The 19,932-nt window shown below is 42.0% G+C and overlaps 1 protein-coding gene across 8 annotated transcripts in view; it reads right to left on the bottom strand.

Annotated features, from left to right (window-relative positions):
- Positions 1-19,932, bottom strand: part of AGPAT3 (1-acylglycerol-3-phosphate O-acyltransferase 3) — an 88,562-nt gene that overhangs the window by 42,452 nt on the left and 26,178 nt on the right. For 2 of the 8 annotated variants that reach the window (XM_042034092.1, XM_042034084.1), the window contains exon 2: positions 7,181-7,301. The exons of 4 other annotated variants lie outside the window; for them this stretch is intronic. The gene's annotated coding sequence lies outside the window, so the exon portion shown is untranslated. Of the gene's footprint in view, positions 1-7,180; positions 7,302-14,621; positions 14,702-19,932 lie in introns of those variants that run through there. 2 more of the 8 variants (XM_042034102.1, XM_042034146.1) reach the window with 2 other exon arrangements.

Here is a 19,932-nt window from a genome sequence, read left to right as displayed (position 1 = left end):
AGGCAAAGCCACCATCTCCTGAATCAGTGTGACCAGAGGCAAACACACAACCTCCTGAGCCAGTGTGACCAGAGGCAAAGCCACCAGCTCCTAAGAGCCAGCTTGGGCACAAACACAGGGCTCGGCACATCCCCTTCATTCATTTATACCTCGTGCCTCTGCTCCAGAGTTTGCTACCACGAGCTGTACTGCCAAGATGGAAAAGATTAAATAGGACTATTTATTATTTTTATGATTATTAAAAAAATAAGATGAACAGGGTAAAGCAAAGGCCTCAGGTGACACCAGAGCTATCCACATGCTGTGGGAATCACAGCTGCAAGACCCAAGAGAGACATCAGGAAAGTTTTCCCCTGCCAGTGCCCTGCTATACTAAGCCTAAAAAAATCTCCAGAAGAGCATTTGCATGATCTCACCTACAAATGTACCTCCAAAGTGGGAACTGTTCACAACTTACCAGCAATGGAGAAAGGCAGCCCTAAAACTGAGAAGCAGAATATAATGCCATGTAATTTTGACTTTACAGTCCCCGGTCTTTCTGACACATCTGTGACAAGTGAGAAAGACCAACTAGCCTTCTGTCACCAGGCTGACATTTGTCACATGGACAAATATATCTCATCAATACATTTCTGTATAGGAAGACTATGCTTTAAGCATCAAACTTTCTATGGTTTGAGCCTGGAAGGAGACAGAGGCCATGTGAAGAGGGACTGAAGACAAAAGCCACCATTCTTCCAAACCTAATTGTTTCAGATCTTCATCACAGGGGAGACAGAGAAGCAAAAATACTAACACCAAAAGCAGGTGTTCTGCTGAGTCAGTGTCACCAGGGCAGCTTCAGATAAAACCCACTGATTTGCAGTCAAGAACAAATAAGAGGTGAAAAATTAGACCTGAAAACGCAGCAGGTACACAAGCAAACGGTTTCTCAGTAAGTTCAGTGAGCTGAACTGGCAGCCTGAATTACAGTGGGTAGGGAGCTGGATCCTGCTCAGTGCATTCACACTGCTCACACATGGCTGTGCAGCAGCTGTTTATGGCCCAAAGAGGAAAAAAGCAAGAAAGGAAGAGCTGTACAGGAGGGCAGAGACCCAAATCGCCCTCTTCCTCCTTGTATGGGATCCAACTTCTACTCTCTTTGATGTCCCTCTGACTGCCATCAGCAGCTTGTTCATTCCTGAACAAGACATCTATTCTTCTTTTGGGTTATTTCACTGACAAATATTTCACAAGGCTGTTACCAGCCTGAATCCATAATTACCCCTGTGGTCAGATCTCTTTTTGCATATACACAAAAGCAGCTATCTTCCTAAGAAGACAGACCAGACTTATCAAGCAGACTGATAGCAAAAACAAATACATGCTGAACAAAGTTTTGTTCTGTGTTTTCTGTCAAGATCACACCAGCCCCTTCTGGTCTCAATACCAATACTGGCAGCAGCCACACACCATACAACCTTACAGTGACCTCCCCACCCAACAATAAAAAACACTCAAACCCCCAAAACAAGTCACCATAAAAAGAAAAAACCCTTCTCCCGTGCAAATTTAAAGATCACATTTTGAATACAAAGCTGAACTGCATGCACATAAGTGTGCACTTCTGCACGTGGTGAAATCTTTATAAATTACAACCAGAACTCTTTACAAATGAAATTTCCCACAATTAAAAAAAATTAACTTAGAAGTGGGAAGGCTGTACATTGTTAAAGTTAAGGCTTTTGTTGGCCACTCAGCTGGGAAACTAAACAGCAGCCAGTCTATAAACATCCCATCTGTCTTTAAAATCCACGTTGGACAAAAACCTGAAAGAAACATCTACAGCTCTCACCTTTTCTTAAGATCTCCCATCTCCTGGGTGGCTTTGGCATTCTATTGCTAAGTAGGCCTCTAGCAGCATATATAGTTAATTTAAGCCATTCTGGATTCTGCAGAGCAGGGGATCCTTCTGTGGTAACACGCAGAGTCTTTGAAAGATGCTGCCAACAAAGATCACAAATCCAGGACTGGTCAGCCCTGTCACGATTCAGTTTCCCTTGTTCAGCCTCTGCTGAACAGTGGCCTTTTAATGCAATGTTTGAGAGAGACATGACCTAAATACCCTTTTACTGAGGGCTGCAGGAATCCTGGGAATGACTGGCCCACTAGAAACACACGCTTGCCTTCCACGAGCAACATTCAGACAGCAACATTGCACGTGGGCTGGCTGTTCCACAGCTGACACTGAAACTTTGGGAATTGTCACAGATGCTCTCTGCTCTCTTTGTCGTGGTCTCATGTAAACTGGCTTTGCCAGACCCAGACAGAAAGACATTAAAATATTCTGCCACTGTGAGTACTTTTTCAGTCCTACAAGTGCCACAAATAGTGATAATAATCTGACCAGGAGATCTCTTAGTGATCACAACCCCAGCCAGGTGGGCAGCTGCCTGAGTGGAAATTTCTGCATCTCCATACATTCCTCTGTATTGCTTCCACTTCTGTCAGAGACACAAAAAGTCACCGAAGCAGAGATTGTTTCCTGCTGGCACAGTTATAAAGCACTGGAAGAAATGCAGAATGTGAAATTAGTGGTATAGAAGTGAGCACCCATTTCTCATGGAGCTTGTAGCACTTCAGAATAGTTTGACTGCCAACTCAAAAACTGCTCCACGTCACTTTAAAAATTAGAAGCTAATTAGTAAAAAGAGGAGTTCACTGCACCAAAGCTTCGTATTCAAAAGACCCCTATGTGCCAAACTCAAATTATGGATGTCACCACTGCTGGCTTAGCACTGCTCTTCAAAAGCTCCTCAGTCAGGCTGAGTAGTGGTTTGAGAAGCAGCATTTATGCTCTTATGATTCATTTTTATCTGCCAGAATAACCCTCATCTCATCTGCAATTATATGCCAAAAAAAAAATCAGGTATTAAAGGGTATTACAAATTGCCTGCAGTTCAGGGCAATGTGTTAATATAGGACACATTTATAGACAATGACTCTAGCAAACCAGGCTAGCTTCACTTAAAATAAACAAACAAGCAGCCTAGTCTAATTACCAGAATTAATCTAAAAGAATCAATATTTCTCCAATCAAGACATGTAACATGAACCTTCATGCTATGTACTCAGCAATGTATAATTGCCTCTTGAGTCTGCAGATTTTGTTCACTTTTAAGCCCATTAAACATGAACTGCTTTTTATTAATTCTATTTAAATTCTTTTTACTTTTACTGTAATAAACCAGATTTCAGAATAACTGGAATAATTGAAACTTCACTGCATTAATCAGAAGTATTTTTATGTAAGTAAGTTCATTACTTCCAGGCAACTGGGAGCTTTTTCTATGCCTGGTTTGTCTGACTGCTCCCAAGTCTCTGCTCCCAGGCACTACTAGGGGCTCGCTCTAAACTCATGCTTAAGGTCAGCTTGTCCTCAAGGTTTGCTTGTATAACTGCTTTCACAGTTATTACCCATCCCACACCTGTACCAACGGGATATATCTTAAGCTAAACTGTTGCGTTTGGGGGTTTTGTTTAGGTTTATGTTGGGTTTTGAGGGTTTCTTTTTTCAATTTTGGTTTAGAACTCTTTATCAAGCAGATAATTTCTGTAGACACTGGGGAACCCAGGCCACACAGGACAGTAATAAATGGCATTGTTATTACCTTCAGCACAGGAAAAAGAACTGCACAAGGAGATGCTTAGGCCTTTTGCTCTCATCTTGCAACACAGATCCAAAGTACCCAGATACCTTTGTACCAGACAAGTTGAAAGCTCACAAAGCCACAGCAAAGAGTATCCAGAAGTGACCTGAAAAATGCTCCAGCACAGCCAGGTCCTGCAGTGCCACAGGGGCCCAGCAGCCCCATCACCAGCTCACAGTGCACTGAGCCTCTTCCTCCATCCTTATCCTTACATCCCACAGGAATAGGGCTTGTTCTGCTTTTTAGAGGGGTGTCCTTTATCAGCCATTTTCAATCACAAGTATATTTGGCTGTGCAATCTTTAACTCCTCAGTCTCAGGCTGATTCACTCTTGGGCATTGCTTATCCCATTAAACTTGAACACCACAACCAAGCAGGAGAGGGAGGCACAGGTGCAGAGGTTGGGCAAATGAAGCCTTGAATCAAAAGTGGCCTTGCTGCTGAAGCACAACAATATTGTCCTGAAACACATCCTGTGACAGTATTTGTATTTAAATCTGTGTTTTCTGCTGCTTTGGAAAGTACTGTCAAAGGTCCTGAATGTGTGGCCTTCACAACTTACACATGCGAAAACAATTGCTCCCACAGCAACATCGACATTTTCAAAACAATTATGAAAGAGTAAATGCCATTATGGCTTCTAAGAAAGCACTTTCAGTTTGGATTATTTTTTTCTTCTCAAAAAAAACATCCCCAGGACATGAAGTCTGGTCCTTGAGTTCCTCCAGCAGATACCCCCAGCTGGAAGTGGATCCTGTGCTGGCCCAGAGCAGTGACCACCCTGGCAGGGCTGAACAGTGTGGGGTTCCAGCCATAAATGTACCCAGCATTGTTTGGAAAGGCTGCTCTTTCCCTGGGAAAGAGGCACAAAGCTTAATGGGGTGCAGTTTTTGAAGAGCAGGAGAACTGAGGGCTACAGAAAAAAACCACTGTCATGCTCCCTTCCTCCAAATAGAAGGTACAACGACTCAGTGCCCTATCTATTAAAAACAGATAGGGGAGAGCATTACTTCTGCAAGTTGTGCAAAACTGACTCTGCCTAAAAACCAGACCACAGCAGACTAACAGCAGGGATCGTATCTCTGGGAGCAGCTTCTCAGAACATCACTCTGCCAGTGAAGAGGCCTCTGTCTTAAGGCTTTGAACCCTAACCACAGCCTCCACACTGGTAAATTAAGTATGAAAAGAGGGACTGTAACTAGTTTTCCAATATACTTCACATTTCTCATTGCCTGAACTATAGAAACTCTTGAAACTGTGACTGCCATGCCTGCTTTTGTGAGCTGCTTTCAGGTCTAGCCTGATGAATCCAAAGATTATTTTGTTTTCCTCTTTGTGGTCACAACTAAGTTTATACAAAAATTGACTTTTCCAAAAATTTCTACAAATTATAACATTGACAAGTCTGAGAAAGATTAATCCCCCCAGGAAGACACACAATAAGGACAGCAGCAGCAGATGACAGATCACAGAATCACAAGATGGTTTGGGCTGGAAGATCATCCAGTTCCAACCCCCTGCCATGGGCAGGGACACCTGCTTCTATCCCAGGTTGCTCAGAGCCCCATCCAACCTGGCCTTAAACACTTCCAGGAATGGGACATTAACAACTCCTCTGCACAGCCTGTGCCAGGGTCTCACCACCCTCACAGGGAAGAATTTCTTCCCAATATCTGATCTAACCCTACTTTCTTTCAGTTTGAAGCCATTCCCCCTTGTCCTGTCACTCCAGACCCTTGTAAATAATCTCTCTCCAACTTTCTTGCAGCCTTCCTTTAGGCACTGGAAGGCCACAGTAAGGCCATCTTCTCTCTTCCAGACTGAATAATCCCAATTCTCTCAACCTTTCCTCACAGGGGAGGTGCTCCAGCCCTCTCACCACCTTGGTGGCCTCTCCTGGACAATCAAGAAGGCAAAGGCTGAAGGAATTATTCAGGGGGTTATTCAATACATGCAGCTTCCAGCATGACCATTCACTTCACTCAGAACATTTAATTTCCAGATTATTCCTTGCTGCAGGTTCTAGTGACCCAAGATAAGACACTCAGGCAGCACCACACGAGGGCACAGGTAACAGGCCTGGCAGCCCTGCAGGGTATGAGAAACTCAGATTTTCTCTTCTCTGAACAGCAGAGCTTGAGAATTCAAGAGCTGCCACAATTCAAAATCTTGCTTCCCCCCCCACATATTTTAGCTTCTCAGTAACTCATCAATGGCATTTTCAAGCCTTGTACACAAACAAGAAAAGCAAAAATTGCAGCCATGTAAGTTGAAAAGTATCCTACAAAACAGCAAATGCATTAAAAAAGGCTTTCTTGTGTTTCTGGGGCATTGCTCCTACACCAGTGTCAATGAGCCCAGGCAAAAACATTTTACACAACCAGTTTTGAAAGCAGCTGGTCACCATGACACTGGGACAAGGCTACATTAATGAATCAACCTACTGGGTCTCCCTCCACACACCAAAGCTGCAGGCAGTCAGCCAGGTTCAGCTGCAATAGCTAATTTTTGGGGGCAAAATTTTTGACCCAGGCATATTTTGGGCTTGCAGGAAGTGTCTATTTGCCCACCGAATGAGCTGGGATCAATGCTTTCACTTCTACAGCAGGAAAATGTACATCTTAAACGGATGTAACTTTGCACAGGGTCAATACATGCCCTGAACACAGATTGTGGCTGATCCTGTACATGCTGCTTTATGAATCACAGCTTTGAGAAATCAAGATTTTTAGGGAGACTTCTTGTCCTACAATAGTCCTTGAGAAGTCATAGAATAATAAAGCAATAATCCAGGCCTTTGCAAAATCACCAAGATTAAATTATTTTCTTACCAAAAGATCTACTAATAGCCCATGAAGGGGCACGGTATCAGAGATCATAATTAAAATGTCAACATCTGACACTAACTACAGGTTTTAAGATCCTGTCCTGAAAAAAACTGTTCTGCTGCTGTGTCAGTGGGGTCTCAGCAGCTTTCCACTTTGCTTGTAGGACAGACTACAAAAAAAGGGCAAAAAGTAGGAAGTTTGCTGATATACTTAACATTTTCATACCCTGTTATTGGATAAAATTTAAAGATGTTCAGATTAAGGGCAGCCCAAGATGACCCCAGTCAGCACTGATGAGATTTCTATGAACCCCATAAAGGAGGTTCTTCAAGCACTCTAAGCACATATTTCCCCTTCTTCTACATTACAGGAAGGAGGAGACATTAATATTTCTAGAGTCCCACGGAGGTCTATTTATGGTTAAATCTCTGCTGCAATGATTACCAACAGATACAGCATACATGAGACAGCAGAAGCAAGAACCTCAAGTGCTGATTTCATTCCTAAACTAAAATTCTCGGAGTGGGAGACTTCTGACGCCTCTCCCAGCAGTTCATGCAGCTCTGTGAAAAGAACAGGATTTGCATGCCCGTTTTTTCCCCAAAGGATATTGCTACAGACAAAACGCAAATACAGAAACGTGGGGGAAGATTTCTTTCTTACCACCACCACTGGGGACCACTTCTGGCACCTGGCAACACTCAGAGCAACAGGAGAATCCCCATCTCCTCCCTCCAGGGAAGTACCACTGCTTATGTCTCAAGAGATTTGCTTTCTCATTTGCCTATAAGCAAAAAAGACATTCTCCAATGAATGAAGGTAAAAATACTTTGTTTAGAAGCAAAATGCAATGCAAACAAGCAGCTAACAACCCAGGTAATGAATAACTCAAACACTTCTTAGTAAAATTATGAGCCTTTTTCCTTTCCCTGGAGAAAAAAAAAAACCTACTTGATCCCTCTTCACACATATACTACTACACTCAGCTCCACAGGTACCAACTGCTATTGCTTTCAGAGGAACTAACTGGCACATACCTATGAAATTAAAAGCAAGTGTTCTAAATTTACCATTAATAGAGAAATTGCAGCTTCTATTCAGAAAGGAGAAAGGGCTTGCATACACAACAACTAGCCTACTTTTCCTAGCTTTACTAATCAGCATAACAAAAGGTTATTTTACTTCTCTTACCTCCAAACCCTGTCTTGAGAGAAGTTACTGAAAATGAAGCAGAAGCAATTATCTGCTCTCAGAACACACACTTAATCCCTATATTTTATTAAGAGTGTTTTTTATGATCCTGAAGCAATTAAGCTAATCATTATTTAATTTTAGATTACTGAACTGGAGATTTACTTCAGACACAAGCTCACTTGCCACATAATTTAGTCTCAGTAATTAGAGATGTACTTTACCCAGAGGTGGCTTGTTTAAAAGCATGTTGTCTAATTTCACAAGCCTCACACCATGAAAGTTTCATGCAGAAATCTACAACCCAAACTTCAAAAATGAGTAAACCCCCAAAGACACTCAGATTTATCTGTTTTTCCTTAAAACAATAGATGAAAAAAATATTCTTCAAACATGTGCCCAGAAAATTAATGTATCACAAAAGCTAACATAAAGCATTTCTACAACCCACCACTCCATTAGCAAGTTGTTAGAACAAAGAGTGCTCCTCTCACACAAATCACTTCATTTACAACTTATTTTAACCAAGATGCAAAGTCTGCAAATACAAATGTTTTATTTAGAGCCCAGCAGGTACCTGCCAAGGGATGTAACCAGTGATAAAACCTTCAGACACTTAAAGACTTCTGTGGATAATGTTATCAGAGGAACAGAAATAGGGACCAGGCAGGTAGTTTCATACTGTACATACTGACCCTGGACATGATGCCATTGGAAAACTGCTCAATTCCAACCTACTTCAGCCAAAATTGTGTTGTAGAAACCAAACTGTACTAGGAAACACCAGTTACCCTGGTAGCTCCTACCCACCCAGCTCAGCTTTAGTTCTGCAGACAGTTAATGCCAGTCCATCCAGACAGAGACATTTTCCAAGGCCAGTTTTATGTCAAAACACATTTCCTGGCTTTTGGAACAAAGGGTATCTTCCACTGCTGCCACTAAACAGAGGGAAAACAGATGACCAGGCAAACATTTGAAAAATATACACTGTTTTTTAGGCAACATTTTGTCTTCTAAGTCATCCAACAAGACCAACACATGCAACTGCTCCACACTCAATTAGAAGTCAACTGTATTCAAACCTCTAAAAATGCAGAAGAGTTAGATTCATTTCAGGACTTCAGTGCCAGTACTTCTATGAACCAGTCTGACTTGCCACATATAAGAAAGGCTACAGAGCTCATCCACAGCACAAGATTTCAGCAAACACTGACCAAGAAGAATCAGAACATGAAGCTACAAAGAGATCATAATAGAACAGGTTGGTTACAGAGAGTTTGCTCAAAATAAATACAAGTAAGTCTCAGCTATCTGAATATTCAACAAACATACTTTTCCATATTAAAAGTGTAAACTTGGAGACAGAGGAATTCTGACAGCAGTAAAGATTCTGCCCAAAAGAGATGGTGCCTGACAGCACAGAAAGAAAAAGCTGCAGTCTCCTTGGAAGTTACTGAGGAAAACACAAACCCCAAAAATCAGTCTTCTGGTTCATTTTTAACTGATTAATGGCTTACATACAAAAAAAAAGAGTAATTACGGCAGCTGATGACAAAGCTGGGAAGCAATCTGAACATGAAGGTGCATTGAGGTGTTAACACCACAGGCACCATGGCCATGAAGACTGGAGCCAGAGGATAGGGATGCAATTGCTCCTTGTAAGACAGTAGAGATAACCATGAGGAAGGGAAATAAACCACTTCAGGCAAAAAAGGCTGCTGAAACCAGAACAAACGGGTATCAGCTGGTCAAGAGTAAGTTCAGGCTTGAACCTTTCAGAACCGCAAAGCTCTGGGAGAGTTTTTGGTGACAATAAATCTACATGCTTAAGGAGGCCCTATTATGACACATTACCTGCTTTCCTTAGCTCCAACTATTTTTGTAGCTGTCCATCTAAATATTCATCAAAGGGTCTAAGAAAGTATCACCAAAAGCAGCTGGCTCAGTTCTCAGTGCTGGTGGGGGAGGCTGGTACTGAGAGTTACACAGCCGGGGGGAAGCTGGTCTATAGGCTAAAGTATAAAAAATTAGCATAACATTCCTGCATACCTATATGACAAACAAATAATGTTAAATTTAAAATAATAACATTAGCCATTTTGTTTTCATTACAATCTGCACGTGCAACTATGGCAATAAAAAGTGTTCATTAAAAAAGCTCAGCAAGTCACAAGCACTATCTCATCCTGCTTCCCATTATCCCACAACAAAGGAATCCTTAAAACCAATGCGACCCAAGTTGAGCTGCTCCTTGGAACAAGCACATTCTCTGGTCTTGAAGCAATTCTTGAACACTCCCTCCATGGGCTATCAAAGGGATCTTTGCCTTTTTCACTGCCTGTGTACAGCAATTCTCATGAAGACATTTTACTAAAACCGTTAAAACTGAGGTCAAAGTTCTCAGAATGAAAGAGTGCAACTGGTCAGAGAATAATTTCTGGTTCAAGACTGAGCACAGCAGTGTTATGCAAGAGAACAGGATTTGAAAGCAAGCTTTGGTCTGGCACTGTTTATTGGTGCCTGCTAAGAGGTACTTGAGCCTCAAAGAATGGGAGAGAAGCTCTTCCCACTTAGGATCCTCATCTTTCTCACTTGAAAAAAAAAAGTATTTATATATATATAAAACACACCATGTACTGGACACTGCAAGCTGTACCAAATTGCTTTTCTGATGTCTTCTAAAATGGAACAAACAGATTTAGACAGTACATTGAGGATGAGAGTCCCATTTAAGCATACACATACAAGTATTTTTCCATTTCAAAATGGTCCCATAATTAAATATAAATGTGCACGCACTTAAACCCTTACAGAGTTTCTCTCTTGCACAGTACCTTGCACTGAGTTCAATATAACCTTCAAACCCATGTTTCCATTAGCTACCTTGTGATACCACAGCTCTGAAAACATTCTCAGTGCTCCAACACTCAAGACATAGAAGTGGCCACACACAATTCTGTCTTCAGCATCATCTCACAAGGAGAACATTTCATTCCTTTTTATTTCCTCCACCCCTTCTTTCTCTTTTCTTAAATAATTTATTAAAACTACTGAAAGTATTTTCTAGTCAGCTTTCTTCCTCACTATAGGAAGTACCAGTATCTTTGAATCCCTGGCTCCCCTGGTTCCACAGTTTGGTTCCCTCTCTAAAGGCCACTTTCTATATAATAACCTGATGTTGACAGAATATTGTCAAGAAAAAAAAGGGGGGGGAAATGATAATGTATTTTTAATCACAAGTTAAATTTCTCCCTAGATAAAGAAGCTGATTTCATGGCATGCCCCTCTCTCAATGTCTTATGGAATCATCCATCACCGACAGAATGACTTCAAGAAATTCCTTCTTGCTACCATCCTACAACTGTGACCATCAGCTCTGAGAAGGTGAGCCTCTAAAAACTCAACACTTCCCTAAAGACAATTGGAAATTATTGACTTGGAGGCATTTTCAGAAAAAGAAGTCTTCACTCAGAGTAGGAAAACCAGAGAAGCTGTCATTAAGTTTTGATGGACGCACAACAATCAGTCAGAGCAGTTTCCCTCCTCATCATCCATAACTGACCTGTGAACCTTCTTGCCACAGCTGTCAGAAGTGGTGTAAGTAGACTGAAAAGAGAACTGGAATCCTGAATGACACAGAAATGACAGAGAAAATACCAGTCACTGTGTTGACTGTAGATCCTTTAGTAAGGAAATCCAGTATAAGCCAGACTACTGACCTAGATAGACCAATGACAAATTCTTTCCTTTCCAAGATGGAAATTAGACTTCTTCAGCAAACAAAGCAATTCATTTTCCATTGCAACTTGCAACCAAACTCTTCAGTTTTGAGCCTTAGAGGGAACTCTAAGACAAGATAAGCAAGAATGAAATGGGTGAATGCACCTGTGGCCTCATAATTCCACAAAGTTCTGTGTTCACTGATCAGGAGAGCTTGAGCACCAGCAGCCCATCAGTTTCATCTAACCCTGTCTCTAACCTGTGGAGCCAGGGTTCTGATGGATAAAACATCCTGGAGCACGGTCAGCTGCGACAGCCTAAAACATTACTGCCCCCTCTTGTCCATCCCAGCCTTCTGCCAGGGATCACTGTTCCATAGCCTGCACCTCAGCTGCTCCAATCCACAGCACAGAGTGTTACTTTAACCCCCTGATGAAGGTGGGTTCTTATCATGACCCTCATTTATTTTTATAGGCAAAGTGCACTGTAATTTTCCAGCTGTGTACTGCTGGGGCTGAAGCAGCTGCACATGGTCCTTTCTACAGTGGCTGGCAACACCTGGAGAAGGAGGTGATGTCTGAGGTCATCACAGCAGGGTTGCTACACAACCCTGGGCAGATTTGAAGAGGTTGAGTTATTCAAAGTCAAATTTGAATAACTCAAAGAGGCTCTACTTCTCCTGCTGATAGAGACCAGAAACAGGGTAGGTCCTCAGCAAGTTAACTTGGTACAGCACTACAGTGAGATGCAGTGAGATACCGAGCGCTATCTCACCCTGAGACAGAATTTCAAATACAGGACAGAAAACCATGGCCATGTGAAAATGAAGCTGGGAAAGACACAGCTGCCCTAAACAACCAGGGCAGAACATCTTTGAACCAAGTGAAGTGTGCCCTGTCCTGGGAAATGTAATCCCAGATACAGTCCAGACAGGTTCACTCCCAAGAGTAAATTCTTACAGCCTTGCAATTTTTTACAGCCTGGTTACCTCTGAGGTTTTCCCATGACTTATCCTTGATTAAAGGCCTACATGAAAAACAGCATGAGAGAGTAAGTGTTAGAGGGGAATTTGAGCAGGCTTAGGCAAGGTTTTTGCATTTTCTTGTGTTTGGGAATGCTTGGGGGTTTAGCTGGGTTTATTAATGACATTTAAACTGTGAATACATCTTGAATGTTGATGCAAGCTCATCCATACTTTACACAAGAATTGCCTAAGCTGACTCCTGGGAAGAAGTAGGCTCTGAAAAAGGACCTAAATTATTTTGTAAATGACCATTAATTGTACACTCTTTTTTTTCTTATTGCCATATATCATGTCAGTCTGTCATGTTCAGATTAATTCCAGGGATTGCTTTTTTCTTTTTAACACTGGAATACTCTTCTGCTTACAATAAGCCCATTATAGAAAATGTTTATGGCAACAGCAGAACACAGAGCTATGTAAAGTGCAGCCTTTCACAGAAACAAGGAGAGGTGCTGTAATCAGCACTTAAATGCTACAGAGGGACCTGAGTGGAGCGAGTGTGAGACTCATACCCTGCAGATCATTCTTGTGTAAGGGATAAGCTTAACTTCCTAATTTCTCCTGCTCTTTCTCTTTTCAAGTCTTAAAAACAAACAAAAAAAATCATTTGCAAACATCCTTCACTCATTTTCTTTGGCTGCCCTTTGTAACAGCACATCCCTTTCACTACAGTGGTCCTCTGCCACCTTCATTTTGTGCCCTGCCCCAAACCCTGGGACTGAGGGTCCCTGAACTGCCCCCAGGTGCTGCACCAGCTTTTCTCCTGTTGCTGTGACATTTTCTTTGGTGTGCAATAGATTTATAGGTAGCTTTTAGAGCTGCAGGTCCTTAAGTGGACTTCAGTCAGAAAAAAAAGAAATTCTAAACACAATTCTTCATAATAACCCAGTAATGAGCAGCAATCGATCATTAACTCATGCTCTGATCTTCCACAAGCAGACTTCCCAGTTACTCCAAATTAATCATTTCCTTAGGAACTCTCAGGCAAAGGTAGCAGGAAGGAGCTACCTCGTAGGATTTGAGAATTGCAGCGAGTCTTCGGACCTTTCCTTTACCAGCCTCGAATCCATAAGGTTCCAAAACAAAAACTTGCAGGTGAAGCATTAGTGACAACAGGATTAAAACTCCAGACTCAGGTCAATTTGAGCTCACCCACACACCTTCCCAGTCTACTTTAAGCCCCCTTTAGCAAGAGGCTGTCACCAGAGTCACAAGTCAAGCAGGCTTGGCTAAAAATATCCCCCAACACTGTCCCTGGCCTGCCTCACTGTCGTCCACCTCACCCTGGACATCATCCAAGAAACAGTCACATCCCAACACTAGGTATAAACCTGTTTGTAGCTCAGGGATCCTCCTCCTCAGGAGTTATTTTACTCCCCTGGGTTAGATTAAACAAACTACCAATATTTCTGTTTATTCGCTATTCATGATTCAAATTCGAGCAAAATTAAAAGGCTGTAGAATGGCAATCTAGTTAAGAACTTTAATGAAGAGCACTTCAGAAATAAAATCTATTATAAAGCACTTGAACTAATGAAGTTTGCTCCCTGTCCAAAATCCTTAGCATTCTGCACTAAGGAAGTAAAAGTCTTTTAAAGAAACCTTTAAAATTCTGAACTGCTGCAGGTAAGATCTGAAGAGGCAACAGTGAAACAAGCTACATTTGCAACCGTACCTCATTCCAAAACAAAACAAGGAAAGAACAGTTAAATGCATCTGCATCCTGAGAAAAATATTATTCTTTGTTATGGGTGAAGGCATTTCATAGTGAATGAGTTGATAATTTTGAATGCATCACCTCTTCAGGCTCTCAGAAAAATTGTAGATTTGCATACTCATACTATAGATATTCATACTCATAGAAGGGAACTGTGTCTAATTATAAAATAATGATAAAAAAATTAAAAATACAATCTTCAACAGAGCTAACAGTGGAGACAGAGAAAGCCTAGCTCATCCTCTCTAGGAGAACCTGTACACTGGACTTTTGAACTGTCTTTTTTCCCCTTGTTTACACAACGACAGTTTTTTAATACCATATTAATAGCATTTATGATTAATCAGAAATATACACAAATAATAGATTTCCAGAAGCCTGATGAGGCTTGCAATCTGAAATAACAATATAATTAATTCCTAAGAGGAAGCATTATCTTTACACTGTCCTACCTTGGTCAAACACAGCGAGAGGTAAATTTCGTTAAAAGCAGAGGGGAGGGGGAAAAGAAACCAAGTCAAACAGAAGAGCATGCAGCTGAGGAGACAAAAGTGCTTGTGATCAAAGGGTGACACGGCATGGGTGTTTTATTAGTCTTGCAGGAGCCCATGGAGCAGCCTTGCCAAGGGTCTGTCCATGCTCCTCCCCACAGCTGGGGCTGCTCCACCTGTGACAGGCGGAGAAAACCTCACCAGAGCACTCTCGCATCCAGCCAGGGCTGGCATGGAGCCACAGCTCACCCCAGCCCAGTGTGACTGAAGCAGGTGCCAGCTCTTTTAAAGCCTAAACTGCGGTTTACATCTGAGCTGTTTTCAAGTTCAAAGGGAGAAGCAGCCACAGCAACCCCTCTGCGAAGGCAGAGGGATGTGCTCCCGGCTCATCCGTGGAGAAAGGGTGGCCATAGATGAACAGATTATGGCCCTGGAATGGTCTGCAGGAATGGTCTCCTCCAACCATGGTAAACCAGCATCTGTCTGATGCTGTACAATCTGTGAGATGCCCAGAAGGCCTGACCCCTCATCCCCCACGCACCACACCACCCACCTCTGGCAGCACCAGGCGACGGGGATGAGGTTGGGCTGATCTCGGTGTTTCTGGATACTGAAACACGTGCACAGTTTGTAAATAAAGGAGTGTGACACGGAATTCATACATTTTGAAGAGCACTGAAGTAATAATCTAATCTTAAACTGATTTAGAAGTGTTAACTGATTCACCAGTTCACTCTCACACTAGAGATCTCAGAGGACTATTTGGAATGGAATCAAGCGGCCAAGTATGTGCAAGGAATCATGTCTACAGCAGATCATCTGCAAATTGAGAATTATTTCAAAATCCACTTCAAGCAAGTCATTCTCCCACTACGAAAATCTCAGCTTCTAGGATTAGAGACTTTTTGGAAGATTATTCATTCCCTCATCTCACAGTTAAAAGGATGCCAGAATTACTATATCCTGGACTGTAACTGAAGCCATTCAGCGAAAGCAGCTTTCCTATCAAGGGACCATCTTTTCAGTGAGATTCATGATATATCTCAGGGTTTGATTGAAGTATTTAGTATCCTTTTTTTCTCCATAAACACAAGAGCTGAGCAGTCTTCTAATCTTCAAGATCGTAAATGCCCAGCTTCTACGGCTGCAGTAATTAAACCAACTTCTTATTCCATTACCCACAGCACGTCTCTTCCTCGGCATCTGCTCTATTCCCACACTGCACTCTTCAATCAAACCAAGATAAGCTATTTTCTAAGATCAGCTGACTTGTCTGTCCCTCAAGATATCACTGCAGCCAAAAGGATTCTGAGCAGATATGATGCATCTTTCTAAATACCCAAAAGGTCTCTTTTAAAGGGGGGAAAAAAAAAAAGTAGACGTCAATGCAAGTGCTTATTTTTAGCACCTGAGTTGTTCTATATTTATTCCTTTATGTCTTTCTAACAAAAGCACAATCTCTGACGAAGCATTACCATAAAATACACTCTACTGGGAAGTCTCCTTTATGACTCCTGGCTACTGAGCACTGCAACAAGTACATCACACCACCCATTCAACCACATAGGTTTAAGGGTGCACATAGAACAATGCTTCCTCGGTTCCAAAGAAGTGCTTAAAACAACCCAAACTCAATAAAAAACCCAATCCACACAGAAAGCAAACTCCTCAGTATAATCTGTCATTCTGCTTAGATGCCACTCTTCAGACTCAAGCTTAAAAACTGCCACTTTAAAGTATTTCTAATTGTCTAAACCCCCCAAAAAACCCTCAAGACACCTTGTGAGTTACTTGTTAAAAAGAACACAAACCACTACCCCAATCTTCAGGACACACCATACTGCAACAGACCCTCAAGTCAGCAGGAACAGATACTCAGACTATAAAAGACTACTTACCTCTTCCTTATTCTCTTTCCTTATAGCTGTTACCTTCTTGCCCCTAAGACTCCTGGCCCTCTACCTCCCATATATTTACCCCAATAACCTTGTGCCTCTGACTTATGCAAATTATCTAAAGATTTATTTTCAAGGACAAGATACAGTTAATCAAAGGTGTGGTGTGGCTTATTTGTGTGGGAAGAGATACGTCAAATAAATAGGAAAAGCAGAATTGTGTCAAAAGCTTCTGCTAGTTGCAGTAAACTTTCATTAGAAAAAAGTAAATAAAGTAGTTTAAGACAGGGTTTAAGATACTGACAAAATTGGGAAGAAAACTTGCATTTTGAAGCAAACAGTATTTTAATTTCCTGCTCTAGAAAGGTAGCTGTTATCTACCCACAGTTATTTTAATTTTTGTATTATGCTAAATCTCTCAACATACTTCATTGAAAAAGCAGAAGTAGGGATGGGGTGGAGAAAGACAATACAGACCTCTGGGTATTAACTTGAAACCTCTCTCCTTTGACCTTGAAGGACTCTGTCTTCCTTCCAGGTATCCCCTACCTACAAGACAAACATGTCCCATCACTCAGCCATATCCTCCAAGTATTTTACTGACTGGCATTGCCTACACATGGGCAGCTCTCTGATCCCAAGGCAAACAGCAGATGGTTGAGGGACTCCAGAGTATGAAACCACGCTCAGCACACACACTGATATCAGATGAATAGGTTTGGTCAGTGACGGGTTATTATTACCTTCATACAGTGCAAATCATCCAAGTCTGAGATTTTCCACAAGGTAAAAGTATGGATCTTCAAAAAATTATAGACTTTCAAAATTTAAAACAGACATGCGCTAATTACCTCAATCTCAGACTGACCTTTGAATATTTGTCTTCAAAGACCTTGTATCACTGCTGCACTGTGGAAGCCAGAATGACTTCCAGGTTAATTTTAAAACAAGCGATTCTGAAAGCTTTTAACTGAGCAAACCCACCTAATCCTCGTATCTTGTTGTGAAATACTTTTCCCTAGTGACTAAAATGTTTCCCATGCAGCTGTGATTTCATTTTGGTCTTCTGCAGAAAACTGAAGACAAGAAAATATCTAGTTTGAATTCAAGGAACCCCTTAATCATAGCCACATAAAATTCACCAAAAAAGGGAATTCTCTCACTGTTGCTCCTCCTCTACTAACAAAAAAAATAGTTTATTTATCACTGTAAAGTACCCCAAAGCAAGGCAGCAAAATCTTAGTGAGAAATCAGACGCTTTTTATCCTGATTATTAAAAACAAACAACAAAACACATACACTAAGCAAAATGAAGTTGGATTTGCTTAAGAAAAGTTCATCTGTGGCAGAAGGAGCACATCCACTTTATTCTTACTTCCTAGATTAAAAGCTGTTTAGTTCACATGAAAATTCTGAGGCAGTTTGTCTATCTTTTGTGAATTGGATAATCCCTTTTTCAAAATTGATTAAATTCCAGAATAAGCACATCAAGAGAAGTTTGTTCAGAAACGTGCACTGCGAATCAAATGGGTTTTGCCTTTTGGCAAATCTTCACATTTCCTCTACTACTTAATGCCCAAATGCAGCTGTTTTATGGATGTTTTTAGTACTTGGGTGTCAGACTGACCACATACAACCCGTGCACTGAAAGACCAACACACAGCCAGGTATAACCCATTTGTAATTACAGTTGCTCATGTGCCCTTCTGTGCTCCTCTGAGCAGACACCTTGCAGACCCCAGCTGGTTCCTTCAACACAGGCCACAAACACAAAGCTCCCAAGGATACAAACAACCGAGGGGGTCACTCCTTGGACAGCCATGCTGTAATCAAGAACACATGAGGGACAAAAATAGCTTCTTTCAGAGGAATTAAGACTGCAATACGACCTCCAGTATCTGCCCCTGCCATAAGAAGGTGGAAAAAGCAACAAGGGAAGTCCAGCAAGAACACATCCAAGTCCCAGCCATAACCAGCATCAAAGGTGGTAGTTAAACAGAGGGCTAAGCAGCACCCTTCGCACTTTTCTAAGTAATGCACTGTACTAGTTTGAAAACAAACCAGTGGGAGGCACCAAGTCAGAATAACAATTTAATGGAAATTAAAGAAAAGGAAAAAAAAAGTAAAAGAAAACACTGTCAAACTGACAAGAGTCAAGGTACAACCTGACACCCTGTTAGGCAGGGTGGTGGTAGCAGTCTGGTAGAATGGTGGCTGCAGTCCTCTGAAGCAGTGATCCTGTAGAAAAAAGGGTCTGCTCTTCCTCAGAAGGTCCAGTGGTGGCTGTGTAGCTCCTGTCCTCTGGAAATCCAGTGGAAGGGTTGTCTCTGGTGGTCAGAGTCCCAGATTATATCCACGATGGGATGCTTGGTTCCTCCCTCTGGGTGGAGCATCTCACAATGGGATAACGAGTCATGAGGCCAAGTGTTGATTAGGCTCATTAACAGAAGATAGTCCGGAGGGAGTTATCTCTGAGTCATGCAGCAGGACAATGATGGGCAATTAACAGAAAGATAGTCTGGGGGGAGGAGGCAAGGAAACACTGCCCCACCTGGTTTCAACAGCTCATGAACATGGTAATAGAATACACTGCAACCCAGGACATGCACTTTTATGTTTTATATTAACCACCAGTTCTGCAGCTCTCAATCCTTTGCAATCTGCTTTGCCTTCCACCGAGGCCTCTCCAGCCTCTGTGCCATTTCTCTTTACTCAATATTTGCCCTGCCTTCTGTCATCTTCCTCATCATTGCTGAACACCACCACTGTCTTCAGCTTTATTTTGTATCATTCTGCTACAAAATGTCCTTTCCCAAGACAAAGATCAATCCCCTTTATGAGCACAAAAGCACGGGTCTGTTGGTTTATACTGCCTTCCAAAAAAGCCTGGCCTAAATCCCCCATAGGCACACTTGGGATATGGGACACCTGGGTGGTTTGTTATATTCACTCTATCTAGCGGGGCTATCCTCATCCTAAAAATTCTAGGCACCACTGCCTTCCCTCAACAACTTCCTGCCTTGAGGTGGCAACAGCTAACAGAGGTTTTGCCAAATTTGCCTTCCCTTCCCCAGCCCAGCAAAGCACAGACACCACTCCAAGTGCGGTGTCCCAATTCCCTCAAACCCGCTCCCCCTAAGGCCTCCTCAAGGAATGTGACAGGAGTCAGAGGCACAAACCTGGACATGAGCAAGATCCAAAGGGTTGGAGGCCCAGCAAAAATGCTGTCCAGGATAATCAACAGGGACAAAAAGTTGGTTGGTTTGAGTGCCACCAGGAACAGAGTGCACACATGTGTGCATGCACAGGCATGAAAACATGGGGAGGGCAAGTTAACCAGATCCAGAGTCCATCAGGAATCTCTTGCTTTTTATTCA

This window comes from Corvus kubaryi, unplaced genomic scaffold (genome assembly GCF_017639235.1).
Source record: "Corvus kubaryi isolate FWS band 111438036 unplaced genomic scaffold, C.kubaryi_AGA036_p1.0 133, whole genome shotgun sequence".
In the NCBI taxonomy this organism is placed as follows: domain Eukaryota; kingdom Metazoa; phylum Chordata; class Aves; order Passeriformes; family Corvidae; genus Corvus; species Corvus kubaryi.
Note: the sequence above shows the minus strand (reverse complement) of the source record. Positions and strands in the feature narration are given on the sequence as shown.